Source organism: Phyllobates terribilis, unplaced genomic scaffold (genome assembly GCF_046119375.1).
Source record: "Phyllobates terribilis strain yellow unplaced genomic scaffold, ASM4611937v1 Scaffold_35__1_contigs__length_13245226, whole genome shotgun sequence".
NCBI lineage: Eukaryota > Metazoa > Chordata > Amphibia > Anura > Dendrobatidae > Phyllobates > Phyllobates terribilis.
In genome coordinates this window covers 9,344,427-9,353,253 of record NW_027362795.1, presented here as the reverse complement: position 1 = coordinate 9,353,253, position 8,827 = coordinate 9,344,427, and the positions used below count along the sequence as shown (strand labels likewise).

The window sequence follows — 8,827 nt, the reverse complement described above, 5'->3', positions numbered from 1 at the left end:
AGCACATTCAGATCTTTCACACAGTGGACCTAAACCCGAAAACCATGTAAGTGTCCATATTTCCAGTACAGGGCACCTTTGTCAATGACAAACCTTAAATATACAAATATATTGGGACAGGATTCATGCTCCACGGACATGTGGTTTGAAATCATGAAAGGAAACAAAATGCATTATAAGGTTGGCTCTTAAAAAAAGATAACTGTTTCTGAATATTCCCGGAGGCTGCAGACACGCACTTAAGGCGTAGAGCCAATAAACGATGAACGAGCGCTCATAGGAATCATTCCAACATACGATTATTGGCCCATCTAACCAGGACCACAATCGGCAGACAAACTAGGAAAGCACCGTTTCATTGGGTGCGATACATTTTATGCATTCATTAAAATTCTTAACGGCAGCACATTACTCAGTGTAAACAGGAGACGTGCTGCTGATAACATGATACCAGATTATTAGCGATCATTGTGTCCCCGTCATTGTTTCGTCAACCTGTGTATGCACTTTTCCAATTGTCAGTCGTTCAATTGCCTGGATCAGACCGACTATATAGGACATTAGTATCTGGTCTCCGCTGCACAAACTACCACTGATACATGTGAACAAAGTCGATATGTTTTTTTTTCCCCCAGTATATCTCTCCCAGCTTACATCACTCTCTATAAATAAATATAAGCACTAATATAATAGCAAGTGGTTAATAAGACCTCTAAGCAGTCAGGAACACTGCTTCATCTGAATCGGGATCCTTCCCACTGTCCTCGCTGGGTAACGAGTCTCCACCACTCGGAGACCGGCAGCTCAAGTCCTCCACCCCAGATTCCTGGTCACTGTTAGCCGACAGGTCGGGGTCCGAGCTCTTCAAATGGTCCTGGGTTAGGATCAGGGCCGAGTCCTCCTCACCTTGGGATGGACTACGAGAGGGAAACAGCTTCATGTTGGTGCTGTAATCTTGGGGCGTATTAGCCGGAGAGTGTTTGGTGATGCATATCTGGAAGTTGTGGATTTTTGGCTGGTCATTGAGATTCTTGTAGGTTTCATTTGACTCTCGAGTTTCCAATTTTGTTAATCTCTAAAGGAAAAATTGTTAGACAAGAGCAAAAGTTACATTGGGTTAGGGCATGTTAATGTAACCTCTACATGCAAGTCGATCAGCAGTGGTTTAATGGTCTGTTTAGTAAGGCCGGCCGCACTTATGTTATCGTCAGCACATTTCTCGTTTACACAGGACAATGTGCTGCTAATGATAATTTTTAAACTTGCTCAAAAATTATCACACCAATGAATGTTTTGCCCCTCCATTGGATGTTTGATGGCCTGTTTAGGCAGCCAACAGTTGGGAATGAGGGAACGCTCCCTAACCCAATTATTGGCCTGCCTAAATGAACCTTTACTTGAAAACTTTATACCAATGAACAAACTTCTCTGGTGCCATAAGAAAGCCATAACGCCACAGTGCTCAGGCATTACTGACATTGAAAAGACACAAGGTAGAGACCCTGGTTACAGTGATGTGTCACTTAATGGTCTGATTGCTGTAGTTTTTATAAAATCACTATTTTATCAGCAAGCAGATTATCATTGGGGACTAGTAAACCTGCTGCCAGGTAGTCCTACATATTCATAAGCTCTGTACAACCCCGCCCCCATCACTGATTGGCAGCTTTCTGCAAATGTAGTATACACAAAGTGGCCAATCAGTGGTGTGGGCGGGGTTATACAGAGCTCAGCAGTCAGAGAACTGCCAATCAGTGATGTGGGCGGGGTCTGCTGCAGATAACACAGTAATTTTATCAAGATGACAGCAGGTAGCCCAGTAAGTGACAGATTGTTGGAATCAGGGCCTCTGCCCCTATATTGCGCTGCACTCAGATGGGTAGCAAAAACCTGGTAACAGATTCCCTTTAATGGTGCTCTCTTCCAGTTATTGTGTTGGAGAACACCAAAGACGTAGGGCATCGGCTAAAAATGATTGCCTCTTTTTTATCTTGTGCAGGGTTTCTATATATAATCATTTAAAATTGTTTCTCAGTCACCATTAAAAGCTGAATTGGTTTACACTGAAACCTAAGCGGAGGTATAAACATCAAAAACATATAGGCCAGGAAGCTGGATTTTCAGTATTTCTACCACACCTTCTCCATGAACTCCATTTCCTCCTCCAGCTGCTACGTCTCTTCTTTTACTGCCTGTAGAAAATCAGTGACTGACTGGCGAGGGTGCATTCCTTTCTCAAATCGGTTATAGAGGCCCCTCCAAAACCTTCCATGGTGAAAAATAAGTTTGAAGAGTTAGTATATGCACAAGTACAGAAGATTATCATCGAGCAATTCTCATGATATATGTTCTTAAGACGTGCTAGCTCATGGTACACACATGAAGGGCTAGCTCACAATGCTGTATATTCTCCCATGCCAGAGAATTGGGCCGATTATGCTAATGACACTCTGCTTTAACTCTGAGTGTGATCCAATTTTCTCGCATGGAAGAATTGCAGCACAGGTGTGGAGAAGATGGAGGACTTAATTTTTCCATCTTCTCCATTGTCTCTGTGCACGTACATCAGACTGCACTCGGATAACATAGTATATTATTGGTCCGAGTGCTATCCGATAAAACATCACATAGCACTAGCACTCGGCCGTGTTACGTGGCAATGTGAGCGAGTCCTAATGAGTCCCTCAGTGGCTGATCTATGGCTGGTGACTTCAGAACAGTGAAAATATGTGGTGGCAAGTTGGGCCTCATTACTCGGACAGCACACTGACACATCCTATCCTTACACTATTCACATGTCCGTTCTGTTATTTTGCTGACTGATGGTCTGTATATAAACAGAGACATCCCCTACATTGACCTTATTTGCGGACATCCAAGTTGCATCCTACTGCTATTCTTCATTTTCGCTGACTGGGTACTTGAAGAAGCTTGGGAAACCTCTGTCACGTTGTTTTTGCATATGGCAAAACCATTGATAAAAACGGACATGTGGACTAAATATGCCCGAAAATTGGATCTAACACACTTGTAAAATTGGTCTGTTTTGTACAGGCAAACAAAAAAAAACAGCTTTTGCCTCGATTCACACGTGCGTTTTGCGGTCTGAGTATGCTTCAATGCAAAGACTGGCTTCAGGTCTCCTGACCCAAACTCGACTTTATATTATGCGTTTATATAGAAAGTTCCCGATCAGGGACATCCGCATGCCCTATTAAAGGGGTTGTACCAAGTATATAAGTAATCCCCTATCAACGGGATTTAGGAATTGATCGCTAGGGGTCAGTTCCACAGAGAATGAATGGAGTAGAGATGTACATGCTCCCCCTCTGCTCTGTTCAAAGCTTGCTCTACAGAACCTCCTGGGGATTGTTGGGGGTCCCAGCGGTCTGACCCCCAAAGATCAATACTTTATCGCAGTCTAAATATGTGCAAAATGAATCACCGTGTCACAAGCTGTCATAGATGTCAGTAAATCTGTCTAAAGTGAATTGATTTGTGCCAGGCAGAAGATAGAACTGACGAGTGAGCTCTGACGCAACCCCTAAATGTAGACCATGGTTACAAGTGGGAAGAGTGTTGGGCCTTGGATTTCACCACTGAAGGACACATTGGGCTCATGATACGTCACCCCGCTTCTTTCACCTGTAAAGTTAGGGTTGATGTTTCTATATATGAATGATAAGTATATGGTGTGTTAGAGTTCTGCTGCTTTATTCAGTGCAGAGGAGGAATCAGAATAACCTCTTACCTGAAGTGGCATGGAGTGGTGTGTGGTCTCAGAGTTCCTTGGGTCTGACTGTGATCTGCTCTGTACAGAGGGTTCATGTAATCCAACCGCTGCTTCCACAGGTAAGACCAGAGGGAGTAGGTCCTCTCCTGAATTCTGGAAGATGATGATTGCATCACTGATATGTTGAGATTATGAGAGCTGCAAGTATAGCCGTCACCACTGCAACCTGCACTAACACTAAGGGCTCATTCAGACGTACATTTTTTGTGTACGAGTCCTATTTCAGTTATTTCCAGATAGCACTTGTACCTAGAAGAGTGAATGGGGCCATTCACATATCTGTGATTGTTTGAGAGACGGAAAATCGTGGCAAAATGTACGATAGTTATCTGAGTGTCAGGTCAAAATTAACAATGCACATCCATGGGTCAGTGAAAAAAAAAAATCGGCCAACAATTAATTGCCATCTGAGCGCTGTCCAGTTTTCCAGGTCTGTTTGATGGAAAAAGATGAAGAAACTGAAGCTCAGGCCAAACTCTAATGATAAAAACTGACACTGACCAAACTGGTGAAACTGTGCCTGATTCTCTTATATGAATGAGCCACAAGTTCTATAGCTTTCAGTGTTTCTTTGCATAGTAGCTGTGTAGCTTCATAGTCAAAATTGGAAAATCCGGTTCCAAAAAGTAGATGGAAAGATGCACTGAACTGCTTGGCCCCACCACGGTGCACCGAGCGCCTGTACTTGATTTGAACAGTCCTTCTGTACTGACAGTCCCTTTACAGCAGTGTTCCCCAACTCCAGTCCTCAGGACCCACCAACAGATCATGTTTTCAGGATTTCCTTAGTATTGCACAGGTGATGGAATTATTGCCTGTGCAGGTGATGCAATTATCAGCTGTGCAATACTAAGGAAATCCTGAAAACATGGCCTGTTGGTGGGTCCTGAGGACTGGAGTTGAGATCCACTGCTGTAAAGGGTTAGGAGACAACTTTCTGAATGCTGGAGGTCTGACCGATGGGACTTTTAGCGATGCTGAGAATGGGGCTCTTCAGTGATCAGCAGAAGGCCTCATTCACATGTACAGGTTTAAACAGGTATGTGAAAAAATGTTATCAGTGTGTCCATTTTTACCATCATTGTGTTATCAGTGTTCTTCTCGTATGGATAAATATGTTATAAAGTTTCTCCTATGCTTTGTAATGTTAAAGAAGTTGTCCAGTACTTTATATTACCCCCCCCAGTGTATCCCCCCGGGGCCCCTAAGACTTTTTGTAATTAGCTTGCGTTGCTGATAATGCCTGTGAGCTTCGCTATCGGTGGCCGCTCACAGGCATCACGTGACCCCACGCTGATGTCACGACAAGTGAGGCGTGACTCAGCGCTGGGGTCCCTACGGTGGCTGCTGGGTTGTGGGCAGGGTTACACCTCCTCCCCACGCGTCACACCCAGCATCCACCGCGCTTTCCCAATGAATGAGGAGAGGCAGAGCGTGCGGTGGATGCCGGGTGTGATGTGGGGGGGGTAACCCCGCCCACAGTCTGGCATCCACCTGGAACGCGGAAGACAGAGACCCCCGGCTGCTGCCAGCGACATCGGCGGATGTCAAAGCCGGCTGCAGCCGGGGGTCATGTGATGCCTGTGAGCGGCCAGTGATAGCGCCACTCACAGGCATTATCTGCAGCGGAAGGTAATTACAAAAATCCTTAGGGGCCCCGGGGAGACACATTGGGGGGGGGGGTAATATAAAGTACTGGACAACCCCTTTAATCTCGGACAGCACCATGATGCCATCCGTGGGCTGTCTATGTTTTTCATGGACCCATAGACTTGTATAGGTCTTTTTCATCTGTGATATTGGAAGAAAAAACAGACATGTCTCGGTGAGTTTTGCACAGACACATAGTCCATGAAAATACACAGGCATGTGAATAGCATTAGCATTAACACGTACATGTGGATACGGATGTCTGAATGAGGCCTCAATGAGAGCTTGATATTTTAAGAATATCTCTTTAAAGCCATGATCCTCTAGTTACAAGGATGTATCTCATGTCCTTGGCTACTGACGTGCAGGTTAGGAAATTTTGTGACTGGGAAAGAAGATCTACAAGATTTCAACATTACTCAGGACAGAGAATATCTTCAAGAAGTATCTTCTAGTGGACCATTGGTTACATCAGGAACTGTGCAATTCTTAAATCCATGTACCCATCTTATTTTATTATTGGCATTTTGATTTCACCATTCTTATGTTTCTCTGTACAGTGGCACTGCCAGCGATGCCAGCGACCCAGATGGGCAGGAAAAAACTGAAATGGTTTAGGTTCACATACCCATTCAGTCTCCGGATATGTGGGAGTCCCTAAGGTCTGACACCCCCACCAATCCTGAAGTGATGGCATATCTTACCAATATGCCATCACTTTATACATTTTTCTCCTGCACAGTTATTGAAATTTTTTTGCCAAGGTTCAACCTTCACAGTTTATAAGTGATTGCTGTTATCCAGACTGTGGGGCACTGTGTGATCAGATCAGCATCAGGGACACGTCAACCATCCATATTCTATTTCTGTTACAAGCCTATAGTGACCATACACAGAGCACATATTCTCTCACATCAGTTCCTTCCTCTCCTTCTCGCAGTTGCACAGAAAGTTTCCATACTGACAGGAGTATATATGGTGTTGTATGTGGACCAAGAATCTCTCATTAAATTCAAACGCACAGGGAAACTGCTCCATGAGCTGCCAGACACATTCCAGGAACTGGTCTATCACTGGGGACACCTCCTTGGGATCCCCATCTAAATTTCCATACCTTAAAAAATAAATAAATAAAATATGCTGAAGCAATGCAATTGGGGTATATGCATGCAACATCTTTTTCAGGTGGACTGCGCTCCCAAAACCGCCTGAGACTGGGAATGGCACAGAAAAACTACAGTAAGTATATTATATTAGAATGTATGGTGGTTTTTTTTTGTCTCTTTTGCTGAGAGGAGGAGAGCTGATGGAAGATTTGGAAAGTGACACAGCTAAACTCAGCTGTGCTGACCCTAGCCCCACACTGACTGCTGGGCCCATATCTGAAATGTGTTGATTGATGGGATTTGAATACAGTTGATATTCTAATCATGCAGGAGGTTAGACCAGGAGATCTGGGCTTTCATTATAACCCACACACTGAGAAACCTGCTGTAAGATATGGTGTGGACGTGTTCTTTTTCTAGCATCTTGCTGCCTGTTTATAATTGGACAGCATCGTACAAGGAGAAGTACATGCCCCACAGTGAAAGCTCTCTGATAACACCCACTTGGATGTAACGAAAATTAACTCATTAGGTGACAAATACTTTGATTGTTAATATCCCTGCAACAGAGATGCAAAATAAAAAAAGAACTAACAAATTTTTTTTTTTCTGCTCTGAAGCTACAAAGTGTTTTCAGTTCAACATGAAAAATTTGGTGAAAGGCCCTCTGTAAATAAGTGACTCTGTTTGACTTTTCCAACATATGTGCACTGACCAGGGTTACCTGTGATTAAATTTGTGTCCAAATGAAATCCAGTCTTTTTCAATTAACACCTAATAGTAATTGGGAAAAATAAAAGTTACACTATGCAAAAAATATCAACTCCGTAAATCTCCACCAGTACATAGAGTATATGAAATGAAACCTCTTACCATAAATCCTCTGATGGTTCGGTAATAGGGGTCAAGTAACAGACTGGATACAGAGCAGACCTGAGCGGTGCGGTCCCATCCATCAGAACAATGAACGAGCACGCTGGCGCCCTCTTCTGACACGGCCTAAATGTGCAAATTAAATGTAAAATATTACACATTTATATAATTACAAATCTCGTTTATTCTCAGCACTAAAAGGATCATTTTTGTACAGTCCGTGCCTAGAATAGTACAAATCAGACAAGCAGCAGTAGAATATGAACAGATACAACACATCTTACCTTTGCAATGAAGATACCAGCATCTAGGATTGTTTTCACGTGTTTTAACCAGCCAGAGGATTCAAGACCCCAAAGAAATTCACCCATAGAAGGAGATCGGAGCTCACAAACTGCAATCATGAACAGAACAATAAGCTCACTATAGCAACAGATTCTGTATGTGAAGTATTTCTGCTCCAAGACTTGAGATAGAGAATATATATATATATATATATATATATATATATATATATATATACAGTCATGGCCAAAAGTATTGAGAATGACACCAAAATTATATTTTCACATGATCTGCTGGCCTCTGGTTTTTATTAGTGTTTGTCTGATGTTTATATCACATACAGAAATATAATTGCAATCATATTATGAGTACCAATAGGTTATATTGACAGTTAGAATGAGTTAATGCAGCAAGTCAATATTTACAGTGTTGCCCCTTCTTCTTCAAGACCTCTGTAATTCTCCCTGGCATGCTCTCAATCAACTTTTGGACCAAATCCTGACTGATAGTCCATTCTTGCATAATCAATGCTTGCATTTTGCCAGAATTTGTTGGTTTTTGTTTGTCCACCCGTCTCTTGATGATTGGCCACAAGTTCTCAATGGGATTAAGATCTGGGGAGTTTCCAGGCCATGGACCCAAAATCTCTATGTTTTGTTCCATGAGCCATTTAGTTATCACCTTTGCTTTATGGCAAGGTGCTCCATCATGCTGGAAAAGGCATTGTTGGGCGCCAAACTGCTCTTGGACGGTTGGGAGAAGTTGCTCTTGGAGGACATTCTGGTATCATTCTTTATTCATGGCTGTGTTTTTAGGCAAGACTGTGAGTGAGCCGATTCCCTTGGCTGAGAAGCAACCCCACACATGAATGGTTTCAGGATGCTTTACAGTTGGCATGAGACAAGACTGGTGGTAGCGCTCACCTCTTCTTCTCCGAATAAGCTGTTTTCCAGATGTCCCAAACAATCGAAAAGGGGATTCATCAGAGAAAATGACTTTGCCCCAGTCCTCAGCAGTCCACTCCCTGTACCTTTTGCAGAATATCAGTCGGTCTCTGATGTTTTTTCTGGAGAGAAGTGGCTTCTTTGCTGCCCTCCTTGAATCCAGCCCTTGCTCAAAG

General features: G+C 43.2%; 1 pseudogene; it reads right to left on the bottom strand.

Annotated features, from left to right (window-relative positions):
• Positions 1 to 580: 580 nt before the first annotated feature.
• On the bottom strand, positions 581 to 8,244 carry LOC141182714 (phosphatidylinositol-3-phosphate phosphatase MTMR7-like; annotated as a pseudogene).
• Positions 8,245 to 8,827: the final 583 nt, after the last annotated feature.